Genomic DNA, 21,770 nt, shown 5'->3' with positions numbered 1-21,770 from the left:
AAATCTGTTATTACCAGATACTGTAGGATTTCTAGAACAAAATAGAAAACAGTGGAAATTAAGTAATTGAGTCACAGCCCAGTCACTTACACCACAACATCAAAACTTCATGCCCTTTTAGTTAAGAAGTTTCCAGAACTGCCATGACAGGTTACAGGTCGCTTTATAGAAGAATTTGTCAGGCCAAAGTAATAGCACTAAAAAGTAAATAATAAAGCAAATAACTATTAGTGGAATTCACTGTTAGTGAAATGACACATTCATTCATTCAAGAAATTTCATAGCCTCTCTAATCTGTACCAGTCTGACACTGGGACGCGGTAATAGATATAATGAGACCCAACTCCTGCTGTTAAGGATCTTGTGGTCTAAGGAGGAAGACTAAGAAGCAAAAATTGCAAAACATATGATAAGATCTCCAGCAAGGATTAGCTCAGATCCTGGGAAGCCCAGCAGAAAAGCAGGAGTCCCAGCCCTGTGGGCAGTTGGCCCTTCCTTCTTGAGGTCAGGCCAGCTCCTCCATAGGAAATGTATGATTTCCTTAGGCACAGATGGTGTGGGAGGGCATTTCAGATTGCAGAAAAGCATGGGGTGAAAGAAGGACATTTTGACTTAAGTCACCATTTTGTCCAGAGGGTGTTTCAATGCTGCAATATTGAGAAGTAAACAATAAATGTACAAGGACTGCTACAGACTCTCCATCACAAGCCTGCCTGGTTTTGAATCCTGCATCTGCCCTCTATTGGCTGTGTATTTTGGGACAATTGATTTCAGTCTTTGTGCAAAAAGTTTCCCACCTGAAAATGGAAGTAATAATTATATCTCTGCAAAGAATTATTGTAAGGGTTAAATAAATGTAACCCTATTTGAAATGTTTAGAACAGAGTTCACAGTAAGTGCTCAATAAACAGTAGCTATTACCATTACTATAAATACGATTTTATTCTTTTTACTTGATCTCCACTCATTATATTTATCTCCTCATGTCTGGATCTTTCTCTCTGTTTTACCTAGCTCTCTCTGTTGCATAAAAGGCTCTCAACTTTCTCAGAGGTAACTAAGAAATAAATACAACCTACTAGTCTGATGTCCGATTTATAATGGGTATTTCTGGGAAAAATAACCAATACAAATTAAAACTAAAAATGGCCATGACTGCATGTGCTAAGATGTGGTTGTTGACTAAAAGTTGACTGAAGATCAAATCGCCTGGGCGGCTCAGTCAGTGAAGCATATATTTTTTATTGGAGTTCGATTTGCCAATATCGAACTCATCCCGTCAAGAGCCCCCCTCAGTGCCCATCAATCAATCTCTTTTAAAAATTGACTGATCGAATCATCAGATGCATATTTGCAAAATCTGTTTCAGAAAAGTTGGATCTGGTAGAAACAACAGTCACTGAAGAACCCTCACAAAAACAATCTAAAAACTGGTAAAATTTGATACAGGCAAAACTGCAGGATGATTCAGATCTGCGCTCTGAAATTTAAATGAACACTTAATTCTGCCAGAAAGACAGGGTTATTACTTTACTATTATTATTTATTGTTATTACCTTAGTAAATAAAAAATCTACAGCAAAACTTATAAAAATGTTTTATAATGTAGAAAATTGCTCCATAAATTTGTTGATGTTTGGAGGGGAGGTTATTATTTGTTGGAGTTTATTGGAAGTTATTGCAGCTATTGGTGTTTGCCCTTGAAAAAGCTTTCTCAATGAACATGCAATAATGTTGGTATAATTTTGATTCGATGTCAAAGTGCGCTAAGATCCAAGAGTTGGGATGGGCATATAGATCAAGGGGTGTATGTGTATGTGCGTGTATGTGCACATGCAGTTGTGTAGGAGAAAGGAAAAAAACAAAGGCAGCACAGGGCACTAGGTGGCTCACTCCGTTGAGTGTCTGACTTGATTTTGGCTCAGGTCCTGATCTCAGGGTCCTGAGATCGAGCCCCACCTCTGGCTCTGCATTCAGGAGGTAGGCTGCTTGAGATTCTCTCTCCCACTCCCTCTGCCCCTCCCCACCTCGAATGAATAAATGAATGAATGAATGAATAAATAAATAAATAAATAAATAAATAAATAAATAAATAAATAAATAAATCTATCTTTAAAAAAAAAAGACAGCATGGCTTCAGAGGGGGAACAGCATGCAGAATATCCCCCATGCCACTAAGGAATCTCATGTCATCGTAACTGATGGGCCAAAGACAAAGCAGGGCCCAGGCTTCAGGATCAGGCCCTCTTACACTGAAGAAGGGTTCCCCCACTCACCACCTCCGCAAACCTCAGCTCCTGCAACAGAAAATGAAAATAGCAGTCATACTCACCTCCTCAGGTTATTCTGAAGACCCCCTCCCCCTGCCCTGGAGATAAGGCCCTCGGGCAGGTGCCTGGCATGCAGTCAAGCCTCAATATAGATGTTAGCCATTGTTATTTTTTTTATTCGACTTTTCGAGTGTGTATGTGCTCCTCAAAGTTGCTCATCCAGCTGGCAGTCAGCTTGATGAGTAACTTCTGAGCAGGGCCTTCAGATCATATTTCCAGGCCCCTCAGCCCCATTTCCAAGACCTCAGCACAATGCCATGCTTATCATATGATCCCGGGGATGTTGAGCCGTATCTTGAATGCACAGTAAAGAGAGAAATAAAAGGGGAGAAATAAAGGGCATTGGGGTCGGGGCTGTTAGACATATGGGGTACATCAAAGGGATGTCAGGCAGATGGTGAGCAGGGGAGCAGCTCAGGGCAGGAAAAACACCTGGGGAACATGTACTAATTAGCTGACAGGTGGGTCAAGGCCTGGAGGAGGTGGGAAGCAGTATGTTGTTTATTCCCTGGAATCAGAGACTGCCCGAGGCCAGATTCCCTAATACCCCTACTCCTCCTGACTGAGTTAGTAAGAGCAGTTGCAGAGAACCGTTGGAAAGACCAACTCTTAGTTCAGATTCATTAGTTAAAAGTAAGAACAAGTTAAGAGTTCTTCTACTTCACCTTGAAGAAGCCCCAGGCCAGATGCAGGGAGACTTTGCTGACAGGTTTGATAACTGGGCCTTTCAAGAAAGGCTGGGAGCCACTGTGGCCTCAGCCAGCACTCCACTTCCTCCCGTCCTCTCTTCCCCGAAACTAAAATACAGCTTCCAAAGGCAGCTCGGTGCCCTCCCAGTCGCTGTGGCTTCCTCAAGCCACGACACGCTCTCTCTTTTATGAGGCTGTGGGGCTGTAATTCTCATCCCCTGACATTTATGGGAGGCTTCATATTAGCAAAAGGCTTTACAGCCATTTTTATGAGGAATGCCTCCCTGAGACCTGTCAGGTATAATCACCCAGACTGAGCAGAAGGAAAGAGAGCCAAGAAGCACCAGTGCATGGCCCTCACCTGCCGGCCCATAAGGAGCGAGGGTCGCAGGCTGCAAATGCCACTTCTCTTCAATCGCATGTCAGGGCCAATTTTTTTTGCCCTCATAGCCTCGGCAACTCTCATCATCTTCCACCTGCAGCCCATCTCCTTGTCTTGCAGATGCAACTCCCAAAGGCACCTCGGGCCCATTCATTTGTGTCCATCTCAACAGCATCATTCTGGCCCAGCCTGACCCCCGCACAGCCCCCTCTGGCTCTACCTCCTAGTCTTGTTCGTGGTCCTACACAGGGACATTATTATCCACAGAGGAGACAAAGTATGTTTACCTATTAGATGTTCACTTATTTACTTGACATGTACCTTTGTAAACTTTCTGGTACTTCTGGAAATATCTTTATTGATGTTCTATAGCAAATATGTTGCATCAAAACGAATGATCTTTTAGGGGTGCCTGGGTAGCCCAGCTGGTTAAGCATCCAACTCTTGATTTCAGCTCAGGTCTTGATCTCAGGGTCGTGAGCTCAAGCCCTGTGTTGGGCTGCACGCTTGGCATGGAGCCTACTTTAAACGAAACAAAAGAATAATCTTTTAAAAACAAAAATAGCAACCTTCAATACCTTTTTCTACTGAGTAAGATGTATTCAGAATAAAATCCAAGTTCCTTTGCAGACTGCAGGTTTTCTTCATGATCTGGAGCCTTCTCTCCACTCTGTCCCCTGCTCCGCACTGGGTTCCAGAAATTACCAAGATTTTTCCTGCCTCCCATATTTACACCCAGCTCTGGAACTGCCTGGAAAGTCTTGGGTTGGGTCCTGTTCTCACCACTACTGGCTTTGTCTCCCGCTTCCATTCTCAGTTCATGTGTCACCTCCCGACCCATGCAATCTTCAATTGTCCCCTCTCCCCATTACCCTGTTCATTACTTTCAGAGCATTTTAAGCAACCTTCAAATGCTTTTTATTTGTTGACCTACACACTGTCTATCGCCTTTGCTAGAATGTACATCCTATAAGAGCAAGGACTTGGTACGCATTTCTCACGACTGTATTTAATGCCTCACCCCGCGTCTGCACAGAGTATAAGCTCAGTAAATACGTGCTGAAAAATTAAATGAAGGGGTGAAGCACTCTGCTGAAAAGCCTCTCTCCCTCTGAACCCCCTGCTAGTCTTTGTTACTATCAGTAGAGGGCAGCAAAGACCCTAAATTATCTACCTTCTGACTGATTATGCTGGGCAAAGTCCATAAAACTTATTTCCTTTTGCCAAATAGTAGACGTGGATTTATCAGGAATTTCAGGAAAATGTCGAGCCTTACAAACTCTTTCTTCTCCTTGTTTCTGAACCCTTCTCTGCTCTGTACCATTTATAGAATTTTTTTTTTTTTAAGATTTTAGGCTGACAACCCTCCTCAGGAAAGGAAAGCAGATGTTGAACTGACTACGCCAAAAAGAAAACCCAGTGGCCTGGAGCCTGTCCCTTTCTGCCTGACAAGTTAGTGTGGAAAAAAAAAAAAGACGCTCTGATCATAGCTGGCAGCTGTTTGGAATGCGAGGATTACAGCTCTACCTTATGGTGTGTGGGGAGGAGTAGGGACCGGCTAGGCAGCTGCTGTTTGTGTTTTGAACACTTGTAAGACCAAAGTGTGTGTGTTTATGCTTCTGTCTTCTGCTTGTATGTTTCTGCCTATGCCATCTCCTTTTTCTGTCTAACAGCCCCCCCGCCCCCCCCCACCCCAGGGCAAGAACTCTATGGTCTCCTGCCTTTGTGTGCTCCTGCACTGAGGGTGCCCCCTGAACCCACATAATCGGCAGCGGAATCAGCATCCACACACTCTCATGATGGTGTTTTCATTCACTCTCCGCCCCACAAATACTAACTGAGCCCCACGACTTCCCAGGCCTGGGTCTGTTCTCTGTGGGTACAGATACTTGACTTGATTGAAAGAACTAGAATCAAAAGGGAAGCTGGGGTTCTCAATCTCAGCAATATTGACATTTTGCACTAGATAGTTCTTTGTTGTGAGAGCATCATAGGATGTTTAGCAACATCCCTGGCCTCTGCGTGTTAGATGCAGGTCACACCGACCCCCTAAGTTGTGATAAGCAAAAATGTTTCCAGACATTGCTAACAGTCCCCCTGGGGGGCCAATTTCCACCCAAAACTTGAAAACCACTATCTTAAAGATCATGATGGATAACTTTGGGGATATCTTTCCAGCCTAGGCCAGTGACCCCTTTCTCCAAGCACTGACCCTCCTCCCTGTCCCATGCTTGTCTGCTGTGACCTGAAGCCTGTGGACTTGCTGTATTGGTCATCTGACCCCACTTGGGCCTCTCGGCTTCTTTCCTGTGGGAATTTGAAACCAGGACCTAGGGACTATCACCTGGGTTCTTTGTGGGTTCAAAACATTAACACAAATTTAGGAGGTGTGGATGAATGTAGGATAACATGGGGCCAGCAAGCGAAGATATCCTACTGCAGAGATAAGGATGAAATAACTCCAGAGAAACACAAAGGAAGAGGCAGAGAGAAGGTTCTAACATTTTCCAGGCAAGCCAAACTTCCTGCCTTGGGTAGTTTAAGATATTTCTGTGCAATTATAACTAATTGCGCTTTCATGGCAGGGCAGTTTCTTGGTGTTTTTTGTTTTTTGTTTTTCTGTTATTGGCAAATAAGTCCTTACTGGTATATTCTCTGTGGCCTGGAACTGAAATCATAACTAAGAAACAAGGGATCTAGGCGGTTGAGGGGCAGTTTCTAGCCCTCAAGGCAACTCCACCTTTCTCAGCACAGGTGCTATGTTCTCCTTTCCCTACCAAATAGCTTCCTTACTCTCTCTATAGAGTTTTCTCTTGTGTGGTATTTTTTTTACGATTTTATTTATTTATTCATGAGAGACACAGATAGAGAAACAGAGACATAGGCAGAGGGATTTTGGCTCCTCATTGGGAGCCCAATACAGGACTCAATCCCAGGACCCTGGGATCATGACCAGAGCCAAAGGCAGACACTCAACCACTGAGCCACCCAGATGTCCTGAGTTTTCTCTTAATTTTGGTTTCTACAAAGCCTAGTGTGCCATGGGCATGACTCAGCTTCTGGTTGTCTATTCACCACCAGCTTGAGTGCTAACAGCAAGCCCAGGCGAGGTTTCTTGGCTCAGATTCCTGACCAAGTGAGTGTGACTGGCTCATGTGGCAAACATGATTGGCTGCCTATCCAACAACCATCCCTCCCAATTAGTTTTGTTCAGGTGAACAACCCCAAGTGAGAAACTAAATTGGTTTGGAAGGGCAAAGAGATGGAAGAGGAATCTTCAGGAAGGGTGGGGAGGCTTATGGGAAAGAATTTTATCCTTGATACAAGAGAGCAAAGCCTATAGAAGAGCTAGGCCATGCCCTTCCTGCTGGCTTTGACATATCATATGAGGATATGATGCTTGAAGCTGTGGTTGTATGGTTTACTTTATAGTCACAAAATGAAATAAAGCCAAGAGAACTAGAGAGGAACTGACAGAGGGCTATAACATCCTTGAGTTGACGATTTAACCAACCCTGGAGCCATTCACCTTTAGACTTCTTGTTACATGAGATAATTAGATGTCCTTACAGTTTTAGCTACTTTGACTCAGGTATCCTGTTACTTGAAGCCAGAAGGATCCCAGCAGATACAGTACAGCTCATCTTTTCAGGCCAGGTCACTCAGGTCCTGGGTCACTAGCTGGCTACCCTGCAGATTTATTGCTGTGGAGTCCTGCACCTACCTGCAGTCCATATGTTTGTTCCCCACCCCAACCTTTTATTATGAACATTTGAAAACATACAGAAAAGTTGAGAAAATAATACAATGAATGCTTAAATATGCTTCACTTATATTCATCAGTTGTTAACATTCAGCTACATACATTCACTGGACATTTTCCCCTATATAAGGGCTTTCTTTCTGAATCATTTCAAAAGTAGTTAGAGACTTTATGAAGCTTCACTCCAAAATACATCAGGATCTACCTCCTAAGACACAAGGGCATTCTTTTGAGTAACCAGTAACATCCTTTGGTGCTTTTTTGAGTTTGTCTTTCTCTTTTTGTTCTTATCCAGGATTCATCAAGAATTACATGCTGTTTTAAAGTCATCCTACAGGGATCCCTGGGTGGTGCAGCGGTTTAGCGCCTGCCTTTGGCCCAGGGCGCGATCCTGGAGACCCGGGATCGAATCCCACGTCGGGCTCCTGGTGCATGGAGCCTGCTTCTCCCTCTGCCTGTATCTCTGCCTCTCTCTCTTTCTCTCTGTGACTATCATAAATAAGTAAAAATTTAAAAAAAAAGGAAAATAAAGTCATCCTACAGTCTCTCTTTTATTTTAAAACAATTCTCCTGCTTTTTTTGTTGGGGGCAGGGATGGGTCTTTCCTGTCATTGACTTTCAGGCCAGTTCTTTTATTATTATTTTTTTATAAAAGATTTATTTACTTGAGAGAAAGAGAGACAGAGTGCAGCAGGGAGGGACAGAAGAGGGAGAGAGGAGAGAGAGTCTTAAGCAGACTCCACACTTGGCACAGAACCCAACATGGGGTTTGGGGCTCAGTCTCACAACCCCAAGATCATGACCTGAGCCGAAACCAGAGTTGGATGCTTAATCAACTGAGCCATCCAGGTGCCCCAGGCCAGTGCTTTTTTTTTTTAAGATTTTATTTATTTATTCATGAGAGACACGTAGAGAGAGGCAGAGACATAGGCAGAGGGAGAAGCAGGCTCCCCACAGAGATCCCGATGCAGAACTCAATCCTGGGACCCCAGAGGGATTACGACCTGAGCCGAAGGCAGACGCTCAACCACTGAGCCACCCAGGCATCCCCAGGCCAGTGCTTTTATAGAATGTCCACAATTTGAGTTGCCTGGTTTTTCTTCCAGATTATATCCAGTTAAAGATTTTTAGCAACAGCTCTACAGGAGTGAGGCTGGGTTCTTCTCAGTGCATCACAACAAAAGGCACATGATGTCACTGTGTTCTTTCATAGGTCACACTAAGTTGAATCAGTTGATTGGGGTGCTGTCTGGTAGCACTCTCAGTCATAAAGACATATCTTTCTCCTTTGTGATTAAGAAGTAACCCGAGGGATTGTACTGTGAGAATATGAGAGTATCTTGTGCCCCCAAAACTTTCAGCCACTGCTTTAACAATTATTAAAAAGGCTTGCCTGAATCAACATTTGCAATTGTGATTGCAAAAACCACAATTTAAAGAAAATCTATCATTTTTTCTACATTTATTAGCTGACATTCCACTGTTGAAGAAAAAGGGTTTTCGTTTCCCTCACACACACTTCTGCAATTTTCTTGAGTATCATGATGAACTCAGAATGTTCATTACCATTCTCTTGCTTCTTGATCTTCAGTTTGTCCAAAATGTGTTCTCCTTCAAAATGGGAGCCCTTTCAAACTGGTTTCTATGTCTTTCTGACACTTGCCTGTTTTTGAGCATTTCTTTGTTCTTCTAACAGAGGAAATCCCAAGCTCATCTTGTACCTTCCTTGGCCCAGATCTGGAATCAGACCTGGTTCTTTTCAGGAAGAAAAAGTTGTTAGAAACCAAGAACTGAGTGAGAAGAGTGCTCATTGCAGGTGGGGTGTCACTGCTTCTAGGCCTTTCTCAGGGGACAGAGTCAGGAAGTGTATTTTATTTTAAATAACTAATTTATCTCAGTCCTCCAACTCCAATCCAACACTATAGGGTCCTTCCTCTTTTCCCCTAGTCCCTATTTTTATCTCCTTTTTCCCACATTGAAAACCCTGGCTTTCACCGACATCAGTATATTTGCTTACTTACAGCTCCCTACAATACACTGAATAGTTCAGAATCACTATGTCTCTACCACAATAAACTTACTAATAAAGTACAAGATTGTTTGCAGCTTTTATTTTATCCTTAGAATATAGCTGACTAAAGGTAATGGTATGTTTAAAAGGCTTTTAACCTTGAAATAAATTCATTTGTTTCTCTTCAAATTAGGGTTTTCCTCTCCATGTTGAATTCTTTTTTTTTTTTTTCTTTGTGGTAGTGGGCTTTTTATTTTATGTATTTTTTAAAGATTTTATTTATTTATTTGGGAGAGAGAGAGAGAGCACGCACAAGTGGAGGGGAAGGGCAGAGGGAGAGGGAGAATCAGACTCTCCTCAGAGCAGGGAGCCTGATGAGGGCTTCAATCCCAGGAGATCATGACCTGAGCCAAGTCAGATGCATAACGGACTGAGTCACCCAGATGCCCCATTATTATTTGTATTTTTTAAAATGTTATTATTTTTATTTTTTCCAATTTTATTGAGATATAATTGACATTGTGTTAGTTTCATTGTGTTAGTTTCAGTTTCATGATTTGAATATGTATGTATTGGGATCCCTGTGTGGTTCAGCGGTTTAGCACCTGCCTTCAGCCCAGGGCGTGATCCTGGAGTCCCAGGATCGAGTCCCACATCAGGCTCCCTGCATGGAGCCTGCTTCTCCCTCTGCCTGTGTCTCTGCCTCTTTCTCTCTCTCTCTCTCATGAATAAATAAATAAGATTAAAAAAAAGAATATGTATGTATTGCAAAATGACTACCACAGTAAGTTTAGTTAACACCCATCATGAAAATATGGAACCTCATGAATTTACAGATTGTGTTTGTACAAGGCCTGTGCTAATTTTCTCTGTATCATTACATTTTTAGTATATGTGCTGCTGAAGGGGAGCACTGATATGATTTTTTTTAATAAGTAAAAACAGTGCCATAATTCAAAAGTCAAAATCACATGAAATGGTAACTCAGAGAAATTTTCTTCAATCCCCATATATAACAAATTGTATTAGATTCTGGTTTATCCTTTCTTAATTGCAAAAATAAGCAAATACATACATATGTCCTCATTTTGCCTTCTTTTTTATTCAGATGGTAGTATGTAGTATATACTTCTTTGAATCGTATTCTTTTCAATTCCTATTGTCCTATATATTATATATACAAGCCTTTCATAGCAATAATTTTTCTCTATGTGGTCTATTGTACTCATTTTCTCAAATATATTTTTACTTACTTTAATTATTAGTTTGTTGTTGTTGTCATTTTTAAGTAGACTCCACATCCAGCCTGGTGCTCAAGGTGGGGCCTGAACTCACAAGCCCTAGATCAAGACCTGAGCTGAGATCAAGAGTTGGATGCTTTAACCAACTGAGCCACCTAGGTACCCCTTTAATAGTTAGTTTTGTATTAAAGCTAAAATAAGGGGCATCTGGGTGGCTCAGTGGTTGAATGTCTGCCTTTGGCTCAGGTCATGATCCCAGGGTCCTAGGATCAAGTCCTGCATCAGGCTCCCTGCAGGGAGCCTGCTTCTCCCTTTACCTATGTCTCTGCCTGTGTCTCTCATGAATAAATATATAAAATATTTTTTTAAAAAGGAAGCTGAAATCTTAGTTTCCCCACACACCGTCTTATTTTTGTTATTTTCTATCAGTTCCCCCAAAATATTTAAATTAGTTAATAATTTCTTTCCTCTCATCCCAATTTACCAGCTTCTCATTTGAATAAATATCCTTTTACCCCCATCAGTAACTATAAAACAATCAACAAATATATTCTGCTTTTCTTTTTCTTTTAAAGATCTTATTTATTTATTCATGAGAGACACAGAGAGAGAGAGGCAGAGACATAGGTAGAGGGAGAAGCAGGCTCTATGCAGGGAGCCCAGTGTGGGACTCGATCCCAGGACTCCAGGATCATGCCCTGAGCCAAAGGCAGACGCTTAACTGCTGAGCCACCCAGGCATCCCATATTCTGTTTTTCAAGTGGACTGAGCAAGTACTTTCCTTATAGCCATCATAGTTTTATTGGTAACTACGTATTTATGCTCATCATTAGTCCTTTAATCAATGCCTTTCCCTTTTGGTTGTCTAAAAAACCTTTCCTTAGTAAATTCCTCAGGAATGCCACATGGGAGCTATATTCTCTGGTTCTCTAATGTTCATTACTTTTAACATGTTGGCTAGATATAAAGTCTTTGCCTTAGTGTTACCTTTCTTTGAATATTTTCAATATGTTGCTCTATTCATTATGGAATAAAGTCCAAAGATAGTCACTTAAGTCACTTGATATTTTAACTAAATGCCCAAATGATTTTTCTCTTTTTTGGTAAACTCCAGACATCTTCTAGAATATATCTTGATAGTGATCATTCAGGATTCATTTCCTAGGTACTGGTGTCAAATCTCTATTTCTCAGGAAGTTTTCCTTAAATGTTAGCTTTTAAAATGTAAATTAGTTTTCAATTTCCATTACTTCTTATTTTCTTATTTGTAGGTCTTCTAACAGGAGAATACTCATCCTAGGTGTATGTGTGTTGATATTCTTGGCTCACCTTCTATATCCACCACTTTCTCTTCAATCTCTTTGATTTATTGAAATTCACTCGTTTTCACCTCCTAGATCAGTTATTATCTCTTATATTTATTCACCCTTAGGTCCCATTTTAGTCTCCATTTCTCAAACAATTAATATTAATTCTGAGTTCTCCTGCCCCATTTCTGAGATTTTCTAATTTTTATTGTAGTCTTTTCTTAATGTTTTATTAGTTTGTAAGCTCATCCTGCAATAATGTTATATTTTTCATCTGTTTTTAAGCATGTCTTTCTAATATGTTTTCATTGTTGGCATGTTATTATGTTCTTAATTGGCTATTTTTTTCTATGATAACAGTGTTGGATTTTTTCCCCAGTTTGAGATACAATTAATGTATAATATGGTATAAAGTTTAAGGTATACAATTCAATGATTTTATATACATATATATTGTAAAATGATTACCACAATGAAGTAAGTTAACACATCCAGATTAATACTGGATTTGACCATGATCAAATTCATTTGTTTCTTTTTATATGAATTCAGTTTGTCTTTTGTGAAAAAAGGGTGAGTCTGAACAGCTTTTCTGGCTTCAGTGCTCTAGATCTTCCTCTTACGAGGTCCTCACAGAGTTCTTTTCTAATGGCCTTCTGCGTCCTGAGATATGGTTTCTTTGCTCTTTTATTTAGACTTTCTTTTTCCTTTCTTCTACCCTGTCCTTCCCCATAGGGGTTCTACTCTTAGAGCTCTACCCTTGGAGTGAAACTTTCTCCTGAAAGGGGGCTTTGTAATTGTGAAAGTTCATAGAGCCAAGACTATACCAGCATCTTTGCATCTTATCGTGGACCCCACACAGCCACAGCTTTATTGGAGTGTTTGCAAGTCCTCCTCATTCCAGTTGTTCTCAAATTGCTTCACTCTGCATTTCACTAAGTCCCATTGTCGGTTTTGGAGTTCTCAGGATCGTCAGATACCTCACTGCTCCCTCATGCGGCATGGATATACAGTGTGTCTTTAGTTACCGGTGATTTTCTTCCATCTGCTTATATTTTGGGTTCATGAAGATATCATGTTCATCTAGATTTTTTAAAGATGTTGACATTGAGCCTTGGATTTTGCCATTAGAGTTTTCTGTCTTTTTTTTTTTTTTAAGGGAATTTCGGAAGATTTAAAAACTTTGCTGCCTCTGCTACCATCTTCCTATCATTTCCATTGATTCATTTGTTCACTCATTTACTCAACAAATAATTTTGAGTCCTGAATTGTAATCTTAGGCCTTTTCATCTTCTCTTGGTGCCATTAACTTCAGGACCCCACTGCTTGTTCTGGCCTGACTGCCATTGTAATGACCTGATTCCCCTTAAGCCCATAGGTATCTGCCACCTAGGGCTGATCATTCATTGCTGGGAGAAGCCAAGAACCCTCCTCCCCACTGCCTCTGTGCAGCCAAATCTAAGAGCTACATGCCCTGGGTTTCTTGCTTCTCTTGCCACATCTGGACTTATGCTATAAAAGCATAGTACGTTAGGGCACCCGGGTGGCTCAGTCGGGTAAGTATCCAACTCTTCTTTTTTTTTTTTTTTAAGATTTTATTTATTTATTCATCAGAGACACACAGAGAGGCAGAAACATAGGCAGAGGAAGAAGCTGGCTCCCTGTAGGGAGCCTGATGCAGGACTCAATCCCAGGACTCTAGGATCATGCCCTGAGCCAAAGGCAGATGCTCAACCCTGAGCCACCCGGGCATCCCTAAGTATCAAACTCTTGATTTCAGCTCAGGTCACGATCTCAGGGTTGTGAGATAGAGCCACTTGTTGGACTCCGAGCTCAGTATGAATCTGCTTGTCTCTCTCCCTCTGCCCCTCCACATCCCCCCCCCCGACTCTCTCTCAAATAAATAAATAGACTCTTAAATTTTTTTTAAAAAAAGCATAGTGCATTTAATCTAGCTTTCCAAAGGGCTGCTAAAAGGATTGCATGAGGTAACTTGAGGCATAAAAGAGTTAACTCTCCCTAGGGTAAAGCATGACCAGTGGGAAACAGAAAAAAGGATGGAGCTTAGCAGATAGATTCCTTCTTCCTACTTTCTTCCTACCTGAGACTATTACAAGGCACATATTTTTTGTTCTGCCTGTCCCGAGACATCCTTGAGGTTCACTAGGGCACCATCTGCCAGCAAAGGAGTGCTCCGTGGTTCTGCACCTCCTCCACATAGAGGAGGGGCCTATTCTAATTCACTGGAGAGTCAGGTATAGGCGAATAGCTGCCTCCTGGAGTGGAGAGATGCATGAACAATGATGAGCATCTAGAACAAGGAATAGGAACCTTGGAAATCATCACATAATCACCCACCACCCAGTTCCTGCTGCTGTGTCTTTGCCAGATGGTCCACACTCTGCTGAACTTATCCCTATGAGGTATTCACTATGTCATTTTTAGCCTTAATTGTTTGAAACGTCTCCCTTTTCTCTGTTTATTAAATTTTAAATTATATTTATTGATCTATGATTTATAATATAAATTATGTTACATTAAAATAAAACTATAGGGCATCTGGGTGGCTCAGTCAGTTAAGCGGCTGCTTTCGGCTCAAGTCATGATCCTGGGGTTCTGGGATCAAGTCCCATGTAGGGCTGCCCTGCTCAAGGAGGAGTCTCCTTCTGTCCCTCTCCCAGCTCATTCTCCCTCTCTCTCTCTTTCTCAAATAAATATTTTAAAAACAAAATAAAATAAAACTATAATTGTATATAAACCATATATAATTATATAAACTACAAATAAAAATATAAACTATAAATTATAATTTCTACTAAAATAACATTAACTTGATATAGACATATATAGCTATATATGACTATAAGTTATAGTATATATATAAAGTACATATAACATAATTTAAATTATAGTATATATTTACATTCTATAATTTAATGCTAGTAATTATATAATATATAATTATATACTGTAATACTATATACTATAACAATTATATACTAGGATTTAAATTATTAGTGTACACTAGACTATATACTATATATTATACGTAATATTATTACATTATATACTATATTTTATACAATTGTAATATAAACCATAATTTATCTGTAGTTAGCCCTTTTTTGATATAAACTTAAATGGGTTCTGATGAATCCACACATAATTGTGTGACCACCAATACAATCAAGTAAAAATATTTGCATCACTCCAAAAAGATCCTTCATGCCACTATATAATTAGTTCCCCCCTCTTCTTCCCAGCAACCAGTGATCTGATTTCTGTCCCTATGTTTTTCACTTTTAGTGCACGTTATATAAACAGAATCATATGTAACCTGTTATGTCAGACTTCTTTAGCTTAGCAAAATGCTTTTGTAATTCAGCCTCCTTGTTACATATATCAGTAGTATGTTGCTTCTTACTACTGTGTTATATTCCCTTGTAAGATGTGCCACAGCTTGTTTATCTGCTCACCTATAGATGGACACATGGATTGTTTTCAGTTTCTAGTGATTATGAATAAAGCTTTATAAACTTTGGGTACAGATTTTTTGTGGGCATATGCTTTCATTTTTAGTGGGTGAATAACTAAGAATGCAATTAATTGCAAGGTCATATGGTATGTGTATATTTAACTTGATTAACAACTTTCAAACTGTTTTCAAAAGTGGTTGTACTGCTTGGTATTCCCAGTACTGATGCACAAGGGGCTTTTTTAATTAATTTTTAAAAATTGACAAGAACTACATGAACCCATACTCATTATTTAAATAAGTCAATCAACACAGAGATGTAAAATTCCTATTTCTCTTATCAATCTCTCCCCACTCCTTACATGTGGCCGCTGTGATCAGTTTGGTGTGCATAAAAATCCTTATTTTGTAAAGAATTAAAAACTCTTTGAGGAACCACAACTACCACCAAATCCTAATACCTACTAGAAGGCATGGCATGGTGGCAAGACTGCTGGCATTGGTATCAGCCAAACCAGGATTCTGATCCTATATCTGCCTCTTTCCAGTTCCAAACAAAGTGGAAATAGCAGCATGTATATACTGCTTATAATTAAGGTAGATAAATGTATCTCTCCTCATAATTAATATATGAAAATAAAATATTTAAATATACATTATGTACATATTTGAGTTTCCATTTGCCATTCCTAATGAATATAGATTTCTAATTTTTCTGCCATTTCTGGACAGTAAAGGTTAACACATTAATACATCAGACTGCCCTGGGTCCTAGACAAGGTACATTAGTGTGAAATATTCATCTGGAACTTTGTTGTGCAAAAAAGTCTGCAAGAAAGCCTTAAGATGAAAAACAGGAGCAGGGACTATAGACAGCCTATTTCTAACATTTATAAATTCACTGTGATTGACCAAATGCAGTCTTGAGTTTAAAAGCATTAAGAACCTAGAATGGTGAGTGTGCCAGGAACTGGATGGAGGGAGTGGACAATAGGGGGGTTGCTGTTCAACAGGTATAAAGTCCCAGTCATGCAAGATGAAAAAGTTCTAGATCTGCTGTATAACATTGTGCTTATAGTTAAGAATGCTTAACTGCGTACTTGAGAAGTTAAGAGAGTAAATCTCACATTATGTGTTCTTATCACAATAATAAAAAAGGGAGGAATGTTAGTGGAAAATTGGTGAAATCCCATTGAAATCTATAACTTAGCCAATAATGTTGAATTAATGTTAATTTCTTAGTTTTGACAAATGGATCCTGATTATGTAAGATGTCAACATAGCTGAAGGATCTACAGTGACTCTCTGTACTGTCTTTGTAATGTTTCTGTATTATTCCAAAGTAAAAAGGTTATTCTTTTTTTAATTTTTTTATTTTTTATTTATGATAGGCACACAGTGAGAGAGAGAGAGAGAGGCAGAGACACAGGCAGAGGGAGAAGCAGGCTCCATGCACCGGGAGCCCGACGTGGGATTCGATCCCGGGTCTCCAGGATCACGCCCTGGGCCAAAGGCAGGCGCTAAACTGCTGCGCCACCCAGGGATCCCAAAAGGTTATTTTTTTTTAAGATTTTTATTTATTTACTCATGAGACACACACAGAGAGAGAGAGAGAGAGAGAGAGAGGCAGAGACACAGGCAGAAAGAGAAGCAAGTTCCATGCAGGGAGCCTGACATGGGACTCGATCCCAGGTCTCCAGATCAGGCCCTGGGCCGAAGGTGGTGCTAAACCGCTGAGCCATCCGGGCTGCCCAAAAGGTTATTTTTTTTAAGTAATTAAAACCAAGTCATCTACATGAGGGTATTTGCTGTATGATTTTTATCATGGCAAAAGTTTGGGTAAAAACCATTTAAGTAGTAACTGGCTAAAAAAAAATTAGTTTGTATCATGTAGTTATTAATAAGATAAAGTTGATGGTGAGTATTATGTAACAATGTGGAAAGCAGTGCATAATATATTGTTAAGGAGGAAAAGGTTACTAAAGCTTTTATATTATGATCTCATTTGTGTAAATCTATATATATTTTAAATTTTATGTAAAAAATATATATATGTGTAGGTTAGTATAAAAGATGCCTAGAAAATTAACACCAAACTGTTTTCATTATAATTTATTCAGGTACTGGTTAGGTAAAGCTATGTCTATTTTACAAATATGAATTATATGTATAAGTCGTGTTGAATATTTTATTGAGCTCAGGACAGCCCTTAGGCCTGGTGAAGAGAGGCTCCTACCTCAGACCTCATGTATTAAAGTCTAAAAATCAGCAGCACACAATGAAAAGGTAAATTTATTAAAGAACCTAAGGGATTGAGTACTCACTGCTGACACAGAACAGCCACAAATGTAGAGTCCACACTGGTGACTTACACCATTTAGGCCACAGGATATCTCTCTCTGCATCTCGCCTTCTGTTCTAGAAACAATAGGTGACTTTTGCCAAATGTCATGAGGATTTGTGGGTTGTTTTGCCAACATCCTGGAAGGACATTGCTTAGGAGTGTGAGGAAAATTTGAGCTGTGGAAGCACTTAGGTAAGAGAAGAGACAAATTAATTAGCTTGTCAAATCCTTCTTCTCGCATATCATTGATGTTATAGATTCCTGCATAATAAAGCATCTTTTCCCAGGAGTGCTTAGCATGTATTTTCTTGCTTTAAGTCCTGGTTTACAGACCTATAAGTATTACTGCAGTATTTGCAGTTGTTACATATAGCAGCCAAAGAACAGTTTGCAATATTAAAGAATATCATTCCTAATTCCTTTTTATGCATAGTCCAGACATGGCATGCTTGAAGCATGAAGCATAATCCCAGTTTTTTGCATTAGCAACTGATGGTCATGCACACAGGAATTGCAAACAATTTTATATTTATAAAAATATTTTATAAAATATAAGTAAATCTTTGTAAAGATTGATTGATTGATTTTAGAGAGAGAGGTGGGGGAAAAGGGGAGGATCTCAAGCAGACTCCCTGCTAAGCAGAGACCCACACCCACCCATACCCACTCTCAATAGGGGGTCAATCTCATAACCCTAAGATCATGACCTGAGTTAAAATCAAGAGTTGAAGGCTTAACCGACTTTGCCACCCAGGCACCCCAAGATAAAATTAAATTTTTAAACAAGTAACTAAGCTTTATTTGAATAATTTTTGTTCAGATTTTACTGTTAATTAATTATTATTATTTTCTTTACTCTTCAATAACTTTTTGAGACCACACAGGAAAAATAATTTTAATTTTTCAGTATTTTAACATTTACTTTAATTACTTTTTTTATGAAGAAGAGGCAAACTTGGAATCTTTTGAACATGATTACATTTAATTTTTTAATCCTATAGATTGCAGAGAATGAGAACAAGCTGGCATTGGAATATAACCACACATAATGAACGTGGAACTCAGAAGAGGACGGGCTGAAAAAACAAAAAAGTGGGCTGCTTAATTTTTTTTAATTGCAGATGAGATTTAAAAAATGAAAGTAAACAGATTTCTGCTAAACATGACCCACATACAATTTACAAACATTACAAATCATTTACTGAACGAAGACTTAGTGACTGAGCAAAACAACAAAATAAGCAAGGAAAGTATTCTTACAAATCTACAACCAGCGCAAGTCAGATAACAATTGTGACTATATTCATTACTAAAAGGTGTTTTTTTTTCCTGATCAAAAGATGACAATGAAAAGGACAGTTTTTTATATAAAATTCACAACTAGAAGAAACAAACACAATTCCAGCCTGCCTATTAGACAATAAAGAAATTACACCCAAAAATTGGCAGATTGGATGAGAAAAATTAAAATTTTGAATCTTTACTGTTTATCGGAAAGTGACCCTACAAAAAGCCTGTCATGATCTTTTTAAATCATGATAATGCTTCCAGGTCAACATAAGTTGATTCAAATTATTGGAAAAGAATTTTCCTTTGGGGGCACCTGGGTGGTTCAGTCAGTTAAGCACTTGCCTTCAGCTCAGGTCATGATCCTGGGGTCCTGAGATCAAGCCCTGCACCGGCTCCCTGCTCAGTGGGGAGCCTGCTTCTCCCTCTCCCTCTACCATTCCCCCTGCCTGTGCTCACTGGCTCTATCTCTCTGCCAAATGAATAAATAAAATCTTTACCAAAAAGAAGACTTTTCCATTGGATAAAGATGGGAGGAAATGTAATATTTCATAGTATAATAAAATGTTTATTCAAAAGGAGAAACTGCAGAAACTTTGTTAATTTTAAATTGAAAGACTGTATTTTGTTAGTGTTACTAGACATTTCCCAGCCAGTCTTCACAAGCTGCTCTGGCCAAGGAAAGTATATGGGAGTGGAAATACTTAGGTTCTCAGTTAAAAGAACACACAACGTTACTTACAACGAAAAATACATAAATAAACAAAACAACACAAAAAAAACTGCCTATGCAAATACCAGAACTACAGAAATGTCTAAAGTAACAGTAACTAAACAAGAGTAATCAACAAGGAAATTCATAAATGAGTAAATAGGGTTATAAAATATTGCTGTGATTATTTTTAAGAGAATAGTAGTAGATGTTGTATATGTAACCAGCATCTGACAAGAACAGCACAATATTCATAGAAAACAATGGAAAGTTTCTAACTTAGTGGAAAAAATAACTTCAAAATTTGATGCCAGAATAACCAATATATAGATGGATAAAAGCTAACCTCTTGAAAATCACGTAAAGGGAAGAGAATGCTAAACAGTATTGAAAGTGAGTGAATAAATTACACATATAATTCTAAACATTAATCAGTACTTTAGTTTATAGTAGGGTAGATTATATTAATATTCATCTTACATACTGTCAAACTATCAGAAGATGAAAATAAAAGATATCGGGCTTCCTGGGTGGCTCAGTGGTTGAGCGTCTGCCTTTGGCTCAGGGCGTGATCCTGGAGTTCTGGGATCGAGTCCCACATCGGGCTCCCTGCATGGAGCCTGCTTCTCTCTCTGCCTGTGTCTCTGCCTCTTCTCTCTGTGTCTCTCATGAATAAATAAATAAAATCTTTTAAAAAAATAGAAGATATTAAAATTAATGAGTAGTTTATTAGTGATGCCCAATATAAAAAATAGAATCGCAAAAAATAACTGACTTTTAGGCACTGATTTAAAAAAATGATGAGGGCTAGCTACTGATAATAGTGGTGAGTAAGGAACAATCATTTTTTGTGAATGATAGACAATGCACCATTTGAATTTCTTATTAAGAAACAAGTTCTCATCTGTACCAATAAGTGATGGCATCCTTGAACAATTCAATGATGGCATAGATATTTTCTCCATCTGCCCAAATAGGCATCATGATGAAAACCATGTCAGATCTGTCACTACAACCACTATTCGACACACAAAGAGAATGTTAATGAAACACCATTAAAGCAATCAGATTTACTTTACACACAATAACAAGATGGATTAGAATTGTACAAGAAATAAAAGATGATCCTTAACTTAAAAGAACTGTGATTTTTTATTTTGCACAATCCACAATTACCTAGTGCAAACTGTTGCCTACTGTTAGTAATGTTAGCCAAAGCTTCCAGAAACTCCCGACACTTGCTCTGATAGGACTTAGACTATTTTGCCTTTCTAAGACTCATTTGTTTTTTGATTTAGAGAAAATCATTTCTCTAAACTGAAATAAACTGTATGCAAAGCATGTAATAAATGTGACATTCCTATAAAATATTAGAAAATCAGAACAAGTAAACAAAAAAGGTTTGCAGTACTATAAAAAAGAATGTTCAGATACAAACAATCCCCAACTAATTTCCACTGAAACTATTTTAGGGTTATTATAAATCAACATATAATGCCAATTCAAGAGATTTTGAATAATCACAGAACATACTGTCATTTTTTTTTTGGTTCTCCTTATAATTCCAGCCTCAAATTTTTTGAAAAAAAGAACTTAAGAAATATTTTCTCTATCTAGATACTGCTTTTAGAGAGATTGGAAACTGCAGTAAAAGTGGTAGTGATTTATTTTTTTTAATTTAAGTTCAATTAATTAATACATAGTGTATTATTAATTTCAGAGGTAAAGTTCCGTGATTCATCAATCTTCTATAACACCCAGTGCTCATTACATCATGAACCCTCCTTAATGTCCATCCCCCAGTTACCCCATCCTCCTACTCCCTCCCCTCCAGCGAGCCTCAGTTTGTTTCCTGTGATTAAGAGTCTCTAATGGTTTGTCTCTCTCTCTGATTTCATCTTACTTTACAAAGTGATAGTGATTTCTATGATTAAATCAGAATATTTTGTGCCACTTTCATTGGTAATAATTTATTGTGAGACCCCATCACACTATTTGAAATGTTTATGTAAAATCCATTGTTGATTCCTGAATATAAATCGTCCTGCAATAACTTTATCGACAACCTCAGTTACTTTTGGCTTACCAGCAACTTTCCTCAAGATTAAAATTAATTAAAACATGAGAATGCAAATGACTTAAGAACAGGTGACTAATTTGGCATTACTACCATTAGATCACAAGTTATGTAAAAATCCTTTATAACAATGTAATTAGTGATTTAGCTGA

At 38.8% G+C, this 21,770-nt stretch overlaps 1 long non-coding RNA gene and 1 other non-coding gene across 7 annotated transcripts in view; one reads left to right on the top strand and one right to left on the bottom strand.

Moving 5' to 3' along the window:
- LOC140633600 (uncharacterized) overlaps positions 1–21,770 on the top strand; it is a 38,467-nt gene that overhangs the window by 12,238 nt on the left and 4,459 nt on the right. The window contains exons 4-5 of one of the 6 annotated variants that reach the window (XR_012031183.1): positions 1,015–1,053; positions 4,750–4,853. The exons of 3 other annotated variants lie outside the window; for them this stretch is intronic. This is a non-coding gene — a long non-coding RNA (uncharacterized lncRNA). Of the gene's footprint in view, positions 1–1,014; positions 1,054–4,749; positions 4,854–18,543; positions 18,635–21,770 lie in introns of all 6 variants that reach the window. 2 more of the 6 variants (XR_012031185.1, XR_012031184.1) reach the window with 2 other exon arrangements.
- LOC140634522 (U6 spliceosomal RNA) lies at positions 9,982–10,089 on the bottom strand. The gene has a single exon (XR_012031967.1). It is a non-coding gene; the product is annotated as a U6 spliceosomal RNA (small nuclear RNA).

The sequence above is a fragment of the Canis lupus genome, chromosome 5 (genome assembly GCF_048164855.1).
Source record: "Canis lupus baileyi chromosome 5, mCanLup2.hap1, whole genome shotgun sequence".
Classification (NCBI taxonomy): domain Eukaryota; kingdom Metazoa; phylum Chordata; class Mammalia; order Carnivora; family Canidae; genus Canis; species Canis lupus.
This window is presented reverse-complemented; position numbering and strand designations above follow the sequence as displayed.